At 52.2% G+C, this 12751-nt stretch overlaps 1 protein-coding gene across 4 annotated transcripts in view; it reads left to right on the plus strand.

Moving 5' to 3' along the window:
* Positions 1-12751, plus strand: part of LOC140390600 (beta-1,3-galactosyltransferase 9-like) — a 484726-nt gene that overhangs the window by 441648 nt on the left and 30327 nt on the right. Inside the window, exon 1 of one of the 4 annotated variants that reach the window (XM_072475824.1) lies at positions 2427-2741. The exons of 1 other annotated variant lie outside the window; for it this stretch is intronic. The gene's annotated coding sequence lies outside the window, so the exon portion shown is untranslated. Of the gene's footprint in view, positions 1-2426; positions 2742-2897; positions 3081-12751 lie in introns of those variants that run through there. 2 more of the 4 variants (XM_072475825.1, XM_072475827.1) reach the window with 2 other exon arrangements.

Genomic DNA, 12751 nt, shown 5'->3' on the forward strand with positions numbered 1-12751 from the left:
CTACCTGAACACTGGCCCCCTCCTGCGACGTCAAATCTGTGCTCCTGACCTCTATACTCTCATTCTCCCTTACCCTAAAACTACAATCCAGGGTCCCATGCCCCTGCTGCATTAGTTTAAACCCCCCCAAAGAGCACTAACAAATCTCCCCCCCAGGATATTTGTGCCCCTCAGGTTCAGATGTAGACCATCCTGTCTGTAGAGGTCCCACCTTCCCCAGAAAGAGCCCCAGTTATCCAGAAATCTGAATCCCTCCCGCCTGCACCATCCCTGTAGCCACGTGTTTAAATGCTCTCTCTCCCTATTCCTCATCTCACTATCACGTGGCACGGGCAACAACCCAGAGATAACAACTCTGTTTGTTCTAGTTCTGAGCTTCCATCCTAGCTCCCTGAAAGCCTGCCTGACATCCTTGTCCCCTTTCCTACCTATGTCATTAGTGCCAATGTGGACCACGACTTGGGGCTGCTCCCCCTCCCCCTTAAGGACCCGGAAAACACGATCCGAGACATCACGTACCCTTGCACCTGGGAGGCAACATACCAAACGTGAGTCTCTCACGCTCCCACAAAATCTCCTATCTGTGCCCCTGACTATAGAGTCCCCAATTACTAATGCTCTGCTCCTCTCCCCCCTTCCCTTCTGAGCAACAGGGACAGACTCCGTGCCAGAGGCCCGTACCCCATGGCTTACCCCTGGTAAGTCCCCCCCCCCACAAGTATCCAAAGCGGTATACTTGTTTCTCAGGGGAACGACCGCAGGGGATCCCTGCACTGACTGTTTTTTCCCAGTCCCTCTTACAGTTACCCATCTATCTCCAATCTTTGGTGTAACTAATTCCCTGAAGCTGCTATCTATGACCCCCTCTGCCTCCCGAATGATCCGAAGTTCTTCCAACTCCAGCTCCAGTTCCCTAACTCGGTCTTGGAGGAGCTGGAGATGGCAGCACTTCCTGCAGGTAAAATCAGCAGGGACACGAACGGCATCCCTCACCTCAAACATCCTGCAGGAGGAACATTGCACTCCCTTCCCTGCCATTCCTCTAACTTTCTACCAAGATCTGGCTATCTCTGTAATCTCCTCCAGCCCCCTACATCCCTCCCTATCTCTGTAACCTCCTCCAGCCCCCTACAACCCTTCCCTACCTCTGTAACCTCTTCCAGTTCCTAGAATCCTCCCTATCTCTGTAACCTCCTCCAGTCCATACACCCCCTCCCTATCTCTGTAGCCTCCTCCAGCCCCTACAACCCTCCCTATCTCTGGAACCTCCTCCAGTCCCTACACCCCCTCCCTATCTCTGTCAACTTCCCCAGCCCCTACACCCCTCCCTATCTCTGTAACCTCCTCCAGCCCCAACACCCCTCCCTATCTCTGTAACCTCCTCCATCCCCCTACAACCCTCCCTGTCTCTGTAACCACCCCCAGCCCCAACACCCCTCCCTATCTCTGTAGCCTCCTCCAGCCCCTACATCCTCCCTATATCTGTAATCACCACCAGCCCGGACACCCCTCCCTATCTCTGTAACCTCCTCCAGCCCCTACAACCCTCCCTATCTCTGTAACCTCATCCAGTCCCAACGCCCCTCCCTCTCTCTGTAACCTCCTCCAGCCCCTACACCCCTCCCTATCTGTGTAACCTCCCCTCCAGTCCCTACACCCCTCCCTATCTCTGTAACCTCCTCCAGCCCCTACACCCCTTCCTGTCTCTGTAACCTCCGCCAGTCCCTACAACCCTACCTATCTCTGTAACCTCCTCCAGACCATACAACTCTCCCTATCTCTGTAGCCTCCTCCAGTCCCTACAACACTCCCTATCTCTGTAACCTCCTCCAGCCCCTACACCCCTCCCTATCTCTGTAACCTCCTCCAGTCCCTACACCCCCTCCTTATCTCTGAAACCTTCCCCAGCCCCTACACCCCCTCCTTATCTCTGTAACCTCCTCCAGTCCCTACACCCCCTCCCTATCTCTGTAACCCCCTCCAGTCCCTACACCCCTCCCTATCTCTGTAACCTCCTCCAGACCCTACACCCTCCATCTCTGTAACCTCCTTGAGCCCCAACAACCCTCCCTATCTCTGTAATCTCCTCCAGTCCCTACACCCCCTCCTTATCTCTGAAACCTTCCCCAGCCCCTACACCGCTCCCTATCTCTGTAACCTCCTCCAGCCCCTACACCCCTCCCTATCTCTGTCAACTTCCCCAGCCCCTACACCCCTCCCTATCTCTGTAACCTCCTCCAGTCCCTACACCCCTTACTTATCTCTGTAATCTCCTCCAGTTCCTAGAATCCTCCCTATCTCTGGAACCTCCTCCAGTTCCTAGAATCCTCCCTATCTCTCTCTGTAACCTCCTCCAGTCCCTACACCCCTCCCACACTCTGTCACCTCCTCCTCACAGACAAGAGCTTTACTGGGTAGGTGTTTCCTCGACAGGCTGTGTGTAGACCGTCCGAGGAGGAAGCGCGACTCGCCTCCACGTGTCGCCGAACTCAGTAACATTCAGCCCAGCCGGGGCGCGGGGACACGGGGATCCGTGAAGACATTTCTCCGCAGCTGGCACCGTCCTGTCCCGCGGACCAGTCCAAATGGGCGGTCCCGAGGGATGGGTAATGATTTCTGGTCTGGCTAGCAACACTCACACACAGCGATGTGGCTTTGCTGAAGGACTGCGTCTAATTAAATACAGTCAGAAGTTTTACATCTGGTTAAAGTCGAACAGGGTTGTTTCGATGTCTAATTAAGTAAGTAGCAGGAGGTTGGAATGCGACTTGGGAAGGTTTCTGTCATGGTGGCTCGGAGATATGACGGAGGGTTATTAACAGGCTGAGCAGGGGGGCGGGTACAGACCCTGCTCATCCGGGGCTGTACAAAGCATTCAGCAGGGTTGCCGGGGGGGGTTTTCAGGCTCCAGCACCCAGCTTCAAGAAGCTGTTCGGCAGCTCCCTCTCCAGCCCTCCCTCTGCATTGCTAACTGAATCTCCACCCAGAGGCCCGCGCTGTGGGAGCGCACTGCGGAATAAACCCCAGCGACTGGCTGGTAGGGGCAAGGAGAGCGAGGCTCCCGGTGTCTGACTGACTGAGTGCGTGCGGGACATTTACCATCCGCCTGTGTCTGCTTCTCACTCTGTCTCTCTCTCGCTCGGTGTGTCTCTCTCTAGGTGTGTGTGTCTCTCGGTGTGTGTGTCTCTCTCTCGCTCGGTGTGTGTCTCTCTCTCTCTCTCTCGGTGTGTCTCTCTCTCTCTCTCTCGGTGTCTCTCTCTCTCTCTCTCTCGGTGTCTCTCTCTCTCGGTGTGTCTCTCTCTCGCTCGGTGTGTGTCTCTCTCTAGGTGTGCGTGTCTCTGTCTCGCTCGGTGCGTGTCTCTCTCTCGCTCGGTGTGTGTCTCTCTCTCTCGGTGTGTGTCTCTCTCTCTCGGTGTGTGTCTCTCTCTCTCTCTCGGTGCGTGTCTCTCTCTCGCTCGGTGTGTGACTCTCTCTCTCGGTGTGTGTGTCTCTCTCTCTCTCGGTGTGTGTGTCTCTCTCTCTCTCTCTCTCGGTGTGTGTCTCTCTCTCGGTGTGTGTCTCTCTCTCTCTCGGTGTGTGTCTCTCTCTCTCTCTCTCTCTCTCGGTGTGTGTCTCTCTCTCGGTGTGTGTCTCTCTCTCTCTCTCTCTCGGTGTGTGTCTCTCTCTCGGTGTGTGTGTCTCTCTCTCTCTCGGTGTGTGTGTCTCTCTCTCTCTCTCTCGGTGTGTGTCTCTCTCTCTCTCGGTGTGTGTGTCTCTCTCTCTCGGTGTGTGTCTCTCTCTCTCGGTGTGTGTCTCTCTCTCTCTCTCTCGGTGTGTGTCTCTCGCTCGGTGTGTGTCTCTCTCTCTCTCTCGGTGTGTGTGTCTCTCTCTCTCTCGGTGTGTGTCTCTCTCTCTCTCTCGGTGTGTGTCTCGCTCTCTCTCTCGGTGTGTGTCTCTCTCTCTCTCTCGGTGTGTGTCTCTCTCTCTCTCTCGGTGTGTGTCTCTCTCTCTCTCGGTGTGTGTGTCTCTCTCTCTCTCTCGGTGTGTGTCTCTCTCTCTCTCTCGGTGTGTCTCTCTCTCTCTCTCGGTGTGTCTCTCTCTCTCTCGGTGTGTGTCTCTCTCTCGCTCGGTGTGTGTCTCTCTCTCTCTCGGTGTGTCTCTCTCTCGCTCGGTGTGTGTCTCTCTCTCTCTCGGTGTGTGTCTCTCTCTCTCTCGGTGTGTGTCTCTCTCTCTCTCGGTGTGTGTGTCTCTCTCTCTCGGTGTGTGTCTCTCTCTCTCTCTCGGTGTGTGTCTCTCTCTCTCTCGGTGTGTGTGTCTCTCTCTCTCTCTCGGTGTGTGTCTCTCTCTCTCTCTCGGTGTGTGTCTCTCTCTCTCTCGGTGTGTGTCTCTCTCTCTCGGTGTGTGTCTCTCTCTCTCTCGGTGTGTGTCTCTCTCTCTCTCGGTGTGTGTCTCTCTCTCTCGGTGTGTGTCTCTCTCTCTCTCTCGGTGTGTGTCTCTCTCTCTCTCTCGGTGTGTGTCTCTCTCTCTCTCTCGGTGTGTCTCTCTCTCTCTCTCGGTGTGTGTCTCTCTCGGTGTGTGTGTCTCTCTCTCTCTCTCGGTGTGTGTCTCTCTCGGTGTGTGTGTCTCTCTCTCTCTCTCTCGGTGTGTGTCTCTCTCTCTCGGTGTGTGTCTCTCTCTCTCTCTCTCGGTGTGTGTCTCTCTCTCTCTCGGTGTGTGTGTGTCTCTCTCTCTCGGTGTGTGTCTCTCTCTCTCTCGGTGTGTGTCTCTCTCTCGGTGTGTGTCTCTCTCGGTGTGTGTGTCTCTCTCGGTGTGTGTGTCTCTCTCCCTCTCGGTGTGTGTGTCTCTCTCCCTCTCGGTGTGTGTGTCTCTCTCTCTCTCTCTCGGTGTGTGTGTCTCTCTCTCTCTCTCTCGGTGTGTGTGTCTCTCTCTCTCTCTGTCTCGGTGTGTGTCTCTCTCTCTCTCGGTGTGTGTGTCTCTCCCTCTCTCGGTGTGTCTCTCTCTCTCTCGGTGTGTGTCTCTCTCTCTCTCTCGGTGTGTGTCTCTCTCTCTCTCTCGGTGTGTCTCTCTCTCTCTCTCTCGGTGCGTGTCTCTCTCTCTCTCGGTGTGTCTCTCTCTCTCTCTCTCTCTCTCTCTCGGTGTGTGTCTCTCTCTCTCTATCTCGGTGTGTGTGTCTCTCTCTCTCTCTCGGTGTGTCTCTCTCTCTCTCTCTCTCTCTCGGTGTGTGTCTCTATCGGTGTGTGTGTCTCTCTCTCTCTCTCGGTGTGTGTCTCTCTCGGTGTGTGTGTCTCTCTCTCTCTCTCTCTCGGTGTGTGTCTCTCTCTCTCGGTGTGTGTCTCTCTCTCTCTCTCGGTGTGTGTCTCTCTCTCTCTCTCGGTGTGTGTGTCTCTTTCTCTCTCGGTGTGTGTGTCTCTCTCTCTCTCTCGGTGTGTGTCTCTCTCTCGGTGTGTGTCTCTCTCGGTGTGTGTGTCTCTCTCTCTCTCGGTGTGTGTGTCTCTCTCCCTCTCGGTGTGTGTGTCTCTCTCTCTCTCTCTCTCTCTCTCGGTGTGTGTGTCTCTCTCTCTCTCTCTCGGTGTGTGTGTCTCTCTCTCTGTCTCGGTGTGTGTCTCTCTCTCTCTCGGTGTGTGTGTCTCTCCCTCTCTCGGTGTGTCTCTCTCTCTCTCGGTGTGTCTCTCTCTCTCTCTCTCGGTGTGTCTCTCTCTCTCTCTCTCTCTCGGTGTGTCTCTCTCTCTCTCTCTCTCGGTGTGTGTCTCTCTCTCTCTATCTCGGTGTGTGTGTCTCTCTCTCTCTCTCGGTGTGTCTCTCTCTCTCTCTCTCTCTCGGTGTGTGTCTCTCTCTCTCTCGGTGTGTGTCTCTCTCTCGGTGTGTGTCTCTCTCGGTGTGTGTGTCTCTCTCTCTCTCGGTGTGTGTGTCTCTCTCCCTCTCGGTGTGTGTCTCTCTCTCTCTCTCTCTCGGTGTGTGTGTCTCTCTCTCTCTCGGTGTGTGTGTCTCTCTCTCTCTCTCTGTCTCGGTGTGTGTCTCTCTCTCTCTCGGTGTGTGTGTCTCTCCCTCTCTCGGTGTGTCTCTCTCTCCCTCTCTCGGTGTGTGTGTCTCTCTCTCTCTCTCGGTGTGTCTCTCTCTCTCTCTCTCGGTGTGTCTCTCTCTCTCTCTCGGTGTGTGTCTCTCTCTCTATCTCGGTGTGTGTGTCTCTCTCTCTCTCTCGGTGTGTCTCTCTCTCTCGGTGTGTGTCTCTCTCTCTCTATCTCGGTGTGTGTCTCTCTCTCTCTCGGTGTGTGTCTCTCTCTCTCTATCTCGGTGTGTGTCTCTCTCTCTCTCGGTGTGTGTCTCTCTCTCTCTCGGTGTGTGTCTCTCTCTCTCTCTCTCGGTGTGTGTCTCTCTCTCTCTATCTCGGTTTGTGTCTCTCTCTCTCTCTCGGTGTGTGTCTCTCTCTCTCTCTCTCGGTGTGTGTGTCTCTCTCTCTCTCTCTGTCTCGGTGTGTGTCTCTCTCTCTCTCGGTGTGTGTCTCTCTCTCTCTCTCGGTGTGTGTCTCTCTCTCTCTCTCGGTGTGTCTCTCTCTCTCTCTCTCTCGGTGTGTGTGTCTCTCTCTCTATCTCGGTGTGTGTGTCTCTCTCTCTCTCTCGGTGTGTCTCTCTCTCTCTCTCTCTCGGTGTGTGTCTCTCTCTCTCTATCTCGGTGTGTGTCTCTCTCTCTCTCGGTGTGTGTCTCTCTCTCTCTCGGTGTGTCTCTCTCTCTCTCGGTGTGTGTCTCTCTCTCTCTCGGTGTGTGTCTCTCTCTCTCTCGGTGTGTGTCTCTCTCTCTCTCGGTGTGTCTCTCTCTCTCTCGGTGTGTGTCTCTCTCTCTCTCGGTGTGTGTCTCTCTCTCTCTGGGTGTCTCTCTCTCTCTCTGGGTGTGTCTCTCTCTCTCTGGGTGTGTCTCTCTCTCTCTGGGTGTGTCTCTCTCTCTCTGGGTGTCTCTCTCTCTCTCTGGGTGTGTCTCTCTCTCTCTGGGTGTGTCTCTCTCTCTCTGGGTGTGTCTCTCTCTCTCTGGGTGTGTCTCTCTCTCTCTGGGTGTGTCTCTCTCTCTCTCGGTGTGTGTCTTTCTCTCTCTCTCGGTGTGTGTCTCTCTCTCTCTCTCGGTGTGTGTCTCTCTCTCTCTCTATCTGGGTGTGTGTGTCTCTCTCTCTATCTGGGTGTGTCTCTCTCTCTATCTGGGTGTGTGTCTCTCTCTCTCTCTACCTGGGTGCGTGTCTCTCTCTATCTCGGTGTGTGTGTCTCTCTCTCCCTCTCTCTCTATCTGTGTGTGTGTGTCTCTCTCTCTCTCTATCTGGGTGTCTCTCTCTCTCTCTATCCGGGTGTGTGTCTCTCTCTCTCTCTATCTGGGTGTGTGTGTCTCCCTCTCTCTATCTGGGTGTCTCTCTCTCTCTCTATCTGGGTGTCTCTCTCTCTCTCTATCTGGGTGTGTGTGTGTCTCTCTCTCTCTATCTGGGTGTGTGTCTCTCTCTCTCTCTCTATCTGGGTGTGTGTGTCTCTCTCTCTCTATCTGGGTGTCTCTCTCTCTCTCTATCTGGGCGTCTCTCTCTCTCTCTACCTGGGTGTGTGTCTCTCTCTCTACCTGGGTGTGTCTCTCTCTCTCTATCTGGGTGCGTGTCTCTCTCTCTCTCTCGATCTGCGTGTGTGTCTCTCTCTCTCTCTCTATCTGGGTGCGTGTCTCTCTCTCTCTCTCTATCTGGGTGTGTGTCTCTCTCTCTCTATCTGGGTGTGTGTCCCTCTCTCTCTATCTGTGTGTGTGTCTCTCTCTCTCTATCTGGGTGTGTCTCTCTCTCTCTCTCTATCTGGGTGTCTCTCTCTCTCTCTATCTGGGTGTCTCTCTCTCTCTATCTGGGTGTGTGTCTCTCTCTCTATCTGGGTGTGTGTCTCTCTCTCTATCTGGGTGTGTGTCTCTCTCTCTATCTGGGTGTGTGTCTCTCTCTCTCTATCTGGGTGTGTGTCTCTCTCTCTCTATCTGGGTGTGTGTGTCTCTCTCTCTCTCTGGGTGTGTGTCTCTCTCTCTCCCTCTCTCTCTATCTGGGTGTGTCTCCCTCTCTCTCTATCTGGGTGTGTGTGTCTCTCTCCCTCTCTCTCTATCTGGGTGTGTGTCTCTCTCTCTATCTGGGTGTCTCTCCCTCTCTCTCTATCTGGGTGTCTCTCTCTCTCTCTCTATCTGGGTGTGTGTCTCTCTCTCTATCTGGGTGTGTGTCTCTCTATCTGGGTGTGTGTCTCTCTCTCTCTGGGTGTGTGTGTCTCTCTCTCCCTCTCTCTCTATCTGGGTGTGTCTCTCTCTCTCTATCTGTGTGTGTGTCTCTCTCTCTCTATCTGGGTGTGTGTCTCTCTCTCTCTATCTGGGTGTGTGTGTCTCTCTCTCCCTCTCTCTCTATCTGGGTGTGTGTCTCTCTCTCTCTATCTGTGTGTGTGTGTCTCTCTCTCTCTCTCTATCTGGGTGTGTGTGTGTCTCTCTCCCTCTCTCTCTATCTGGGTGTGTGTCTCTCTCTCTCTATCTGGGTGTGTCTCTCTCTCTCTCTATCTGGGTGTCTCTCCCTCTCTCTCTATCTGGGTGTGTGTCTCTCTCTCTCTATCTGGGTGTGTCTCTCTCTCTCTCTATCTGGGTGTCTCTCTCTCTCTCTCTATCTGGGTGTGTGTCTTTCTCTCTATCTGGGTGTGTGTCTCTCTCTCTCTATCTGGGTGTGTGTGTCTCTCTCTCTCTGGGTGTGTGTGTCTCTCTCTCCCTCTCTCTCTATCTGGGTGTGTGTCTCTCTCTCTCTGGGTGTGTGTGTCTCTCTCTCTATCTGGGTGGGTGTGTCTCTCTCTCTCTGGGTGTGTGTGTCTCTCTCTCTCTGGGTGTGTGTGTCTCTCTCTCCCTCTCTCTCTATCTGGGTGTGTGTGTCTCTCTCTCTCTGGGTGTGTGTGTCTCTCTCTCCCTCTCTCTCTATCTGGGTGTGTGTGTCTCTCTCTCTATCTGGGTGTGTGTGTCTCTCTCTCTCTCTATCTGGCTGTGTCTCTCTCTCTCTCTCTCTATCTTGGTGTGTGTGTGTGTGTGTGTGTGTGTGTGTGTGTGTGTCCCTCTCTATCTTCATATGTGGAGCTTGTTCAAGGAACAGCTACTGCGTGACCTTGATAAGTATGTACCTGTCAGGCAGGGAGGAAGTGGTCGAACGAGGGAACCGTGGTTTACTAAAGCAGTTGAAACACTTGTCAAGAGGAAGAAGGAGGCTTCTGTAAAGATGAGACATGAAGGTTCAGTTAGGGCGCTCGAGAGTTACAAGTTAGCTAGGAAGGACCTAAAGAGAGAGCTAAGAAGAGCCAGGAGGGGACATGAGAAGTCTTTGGCAGGTAGGATCAAGGATAACCCTAAAGCTTTCTATAGATATGTCAGGAATAAAAGAATGACTAGGGTAAGAGTAGGGCCAGTCAAGGACAGTAGTGGGAAGTTGTGCTTGGAGTCCGAGGAGATAGGAGAGGTGCTAAATGAATATTTTTCATCAGTATTCACACAGGAAAAAGACAATGTTGTCGAGGAGAATACTGAGATTCAGGCTACTAGACTAGAAGGGCTTGAGGTTCATAAGGAGGAGGTGTTAACAATTCTGGAAAGTGTGAAAATAGATAAGTCCTGGGCTGGATGGGATTTATCCTAGGATTCTCTGGGAAGCTAGGGAGGAGATTGCTGAGCCTTTGGCCTTGATCTTCAAGTCATCTTTGTCTACAGGAATAGTGCCAGAAGACTGGAGGATAGCAAATGTTGTCCCCTTGTTCAAGAAGGGGAGTAGAGATAACCCCGGTAACCATAGACCAGTGAGCCTTACTTCTGTTGTGGGCAAAATCTTGGAAAGGTTTCTAAGAGATAGGATGTATAATCATCTGGAAAGGAATAATTTGATTAGAGATAGTCAACACGGTTTTGTGAAGGGTAGGTCGTGCCTCACAAACCTTATTGAGTTCTTTGAGGAGGTGACCAAACAGGTGGATGAGGGTAAAGCAGTTGATGTGGTGTATATGGATTTCAGTAAAGCGTTTGATAAGGTTCCCCATGGTAGGCTACTGCAGAAAATACGGAGGCTGGGGATTGAGGGTGATTTAGCAGTTTGGATCAGAAATTGGCTAGCTGGAAGAAGACAAAGGGTGGTGGTTGATGGGAAATGTTCAGACTGGAGTCCAGTTATTCGTGGTGTACCACAAGGATCTGTTTTGGGGCCACTGCTGTTTGTCATTTTTATAAATGGCCTGGAGGAGGGCGTAGAAGGATGGGTGAGTAAATTTGCAGATGACACTAAAGTCGGTGGAGTTGTGGACAGTGCGGAAGGATGTTACAAGTTACAGAGGGACATAGATAATCTGCAGCGCTGGGCTGAGAGGTGGCAAATGGAGTTTAATGCAGAAAAGTGTGAGGTGATTCATTTTGGAAGGAATAACAGGAAGACAGAGTACTGGGCTAATGGTAAGATTCTTGGCTGTGTGGATGAGCAGAGAGATCTCGGTGTCCATGTACATAGATCCCTGAAAGTTGCCACCCAGGTTGAGAGGGTTGTTAAGAAGGCGTACAGCGTGTTAGCTTTTATTGGTAGAGGGAATGAGTTTCGGAGCCATGAGGTCATGTTGCAGCTGTACAAAACTCTGGTGCAGCCGCATTTGGAGTATTGCGTGCAATTCTGGTCGCCGCATTATAGGAAGGATGTGGAAGCATAGGAAAGGGTGGAGAGGAGATTTACCAGAATGTTGCCTGGTATGGAGGGAAGATCTTATGAGGAAAGGCTGAGGGACTTGAGGCTGTTTTCGTTAGAGAGAAGAAGGTTAAGAGGTGACTTAATTGAGGCATACAAGATGATCAGAGGATTGGATAGGGTGGACAGTGAGAGCCTTTTTCCTCGGATGGTGATGTCTAGCACGACGGGGCATAGATTTAAATTGAGGGAAGATAAATATAGGACAGATGTCAGAGGTAGGTTCTTTACTCAGAGAGTAGTAAGGGTGTGGAATGCCCTGCCTGCAACAGTAGTGGACTCGCCAACACTAAGGGCATTCAAATGGTCATTGGATAGACATATGGACGATAAGGGAATAGTGTAGATGGGCTTTAGAGTGGTTTCACAGGTCGGCGCAACATCGAGGGCCGAAGGGTCTGTACTGCGCTGTCATGTTCTATGTTCTAGTGTGTGTGTCTGTCTATCTCTATCTTGGTGTCTGTGTTTCTCTGTATATCTTGGTGTGTGTGTCTCTCTCTCTCTCTATCTGGGTGTCTCTCTCTCTCTCTATCTGGGTGTGTCTCTCTCTCTCTATCTGGGTGTGTGTCTCTCTCTCTCTCTCTATCTGGGTGTGCCTCTCTCTCTCTCTATCTCGGTGTGTGTCTCTCTCTCTCTATCTTGGTGTGTGCAAGTCTCTCTCTCTCTATTTTGATGTGTGTGAGTGTCTGTCTCTGTCTATCTTTGTGTGTGTGTCTCTCTCTCCGTATATCTTGGTGTGTGCGAGTATCTCTCTCCCTCTGTCTCTCTCTTTCTTGGTGTGTATCTCTCTCTGTTACAGTGACTGCATTAATTTGTAATATGTTGTACCGGCAGTGGGATTAGTTTGGGGGTTGATACAGGGCTATGGGGAGAGTGTGGGACAGTGGGATTAATTTGGGATTGATACAGGGCTATGGGGAGAGAGTGGGGCAGTGGGATTAGTTTGGGATTGATACAGGGCTATGGGGAGAGAGCGTGACAGTGGGATTAGTTTGGGATTGATACAGGGCTATGGGGAGAGAGTGGGGCAGTGGGATTAGTTTGGGATTGATACAGGGCTATGGGGAGAGTGTGGGACAGTGGGATTAATTTGGGATTGATACAGGGCTATGGGGAGAGAGCGGGGCAGTGGGATTAGTTTGGGATTGATACAGGGCTATGAGGAGAGAGTGGGGCAGTGGGATTAGTTTGGGATTGATACAGGGCTATGGGGAGAGAGCGGGGCAGTGGGATTAGTTTGGGATTGATACAGGGCTATGGGGAGAGAGTGGGGCAGTGGGATTAGTTTGGGGATTGATACAGGGCTATGGGGAGAGTGGGACAGTGGGATTAGTTTGGGATTGATACAGGGCTATGGGGAGAGAGTGGGGCACTGGGATTAGTTTGGGGATTGATACGGGGCTATGGGGAGAGAGCGGGGCAGTGGGATTAGTTTGGGATTGATACAGGGCTATGGGGAGAGAGTGGGGCAGTGGGATTAGTTTGGGGATTGATACAGGGCAATAGGGAGAGAGGGGGGCAGTGGGATTAATTTGGGATTGATAACAAACAAAGAACAAAGAAATGTACAGCACAGGAACAGGCCCTTCGGCCCTCCAAGCCCGTGCCGACCATGCTGCCGGACTAAACTACAATCTTCTACACTTCCTGGGTCCGTGTCCCTCTATTCCCATCCTATTCATATATTTGTCAAGATACCCCTTAAATGTCACTATCGTCCCTGCTTCCACCACCTCCTCCGGTAGCGAGTTCCAGGCACCCACTACCCTCTGCGTAAAAAACTTGCCTCGTACATCTACTCTAAACCTTGCCCCTCTCACCTTAAACCTATGCCCCCTAGTAATTGACCCCTCTACCCTGGGGAAAAGCCTCTGACTATCCACTCTGTCTATGCCCCTCATAATTTTGTAGACCTCTATCAGGTCTCCCTCAACCTCCTTCGTTCCAGTGAGAACAAACCGAGTTTATTCAACCGCTACTCATAGCTAATGCCCTCCATACCAGGCAACATTCTGGTAAATCTCTTCTGCACCCTCTCTAAAG

The sequence above is a fragment of the Scyliorhinus torazame genome, chromosome 14 (assembly GCF_047496885.1).
Source record: "Scyliorhinus torazame isolate Kashiwa2021f chromosome 14, sScyTor2.1, whole genome shotgun sequence".
Classification (NCBI taxonomy): domain Eukaryota; kingdom Metazoa; phylum Chordata; class Chondrichthyes; order Carcharhiniformes; family Scyliorhinidae; genus Scyliorhinus; species Scyliorhinus torazame.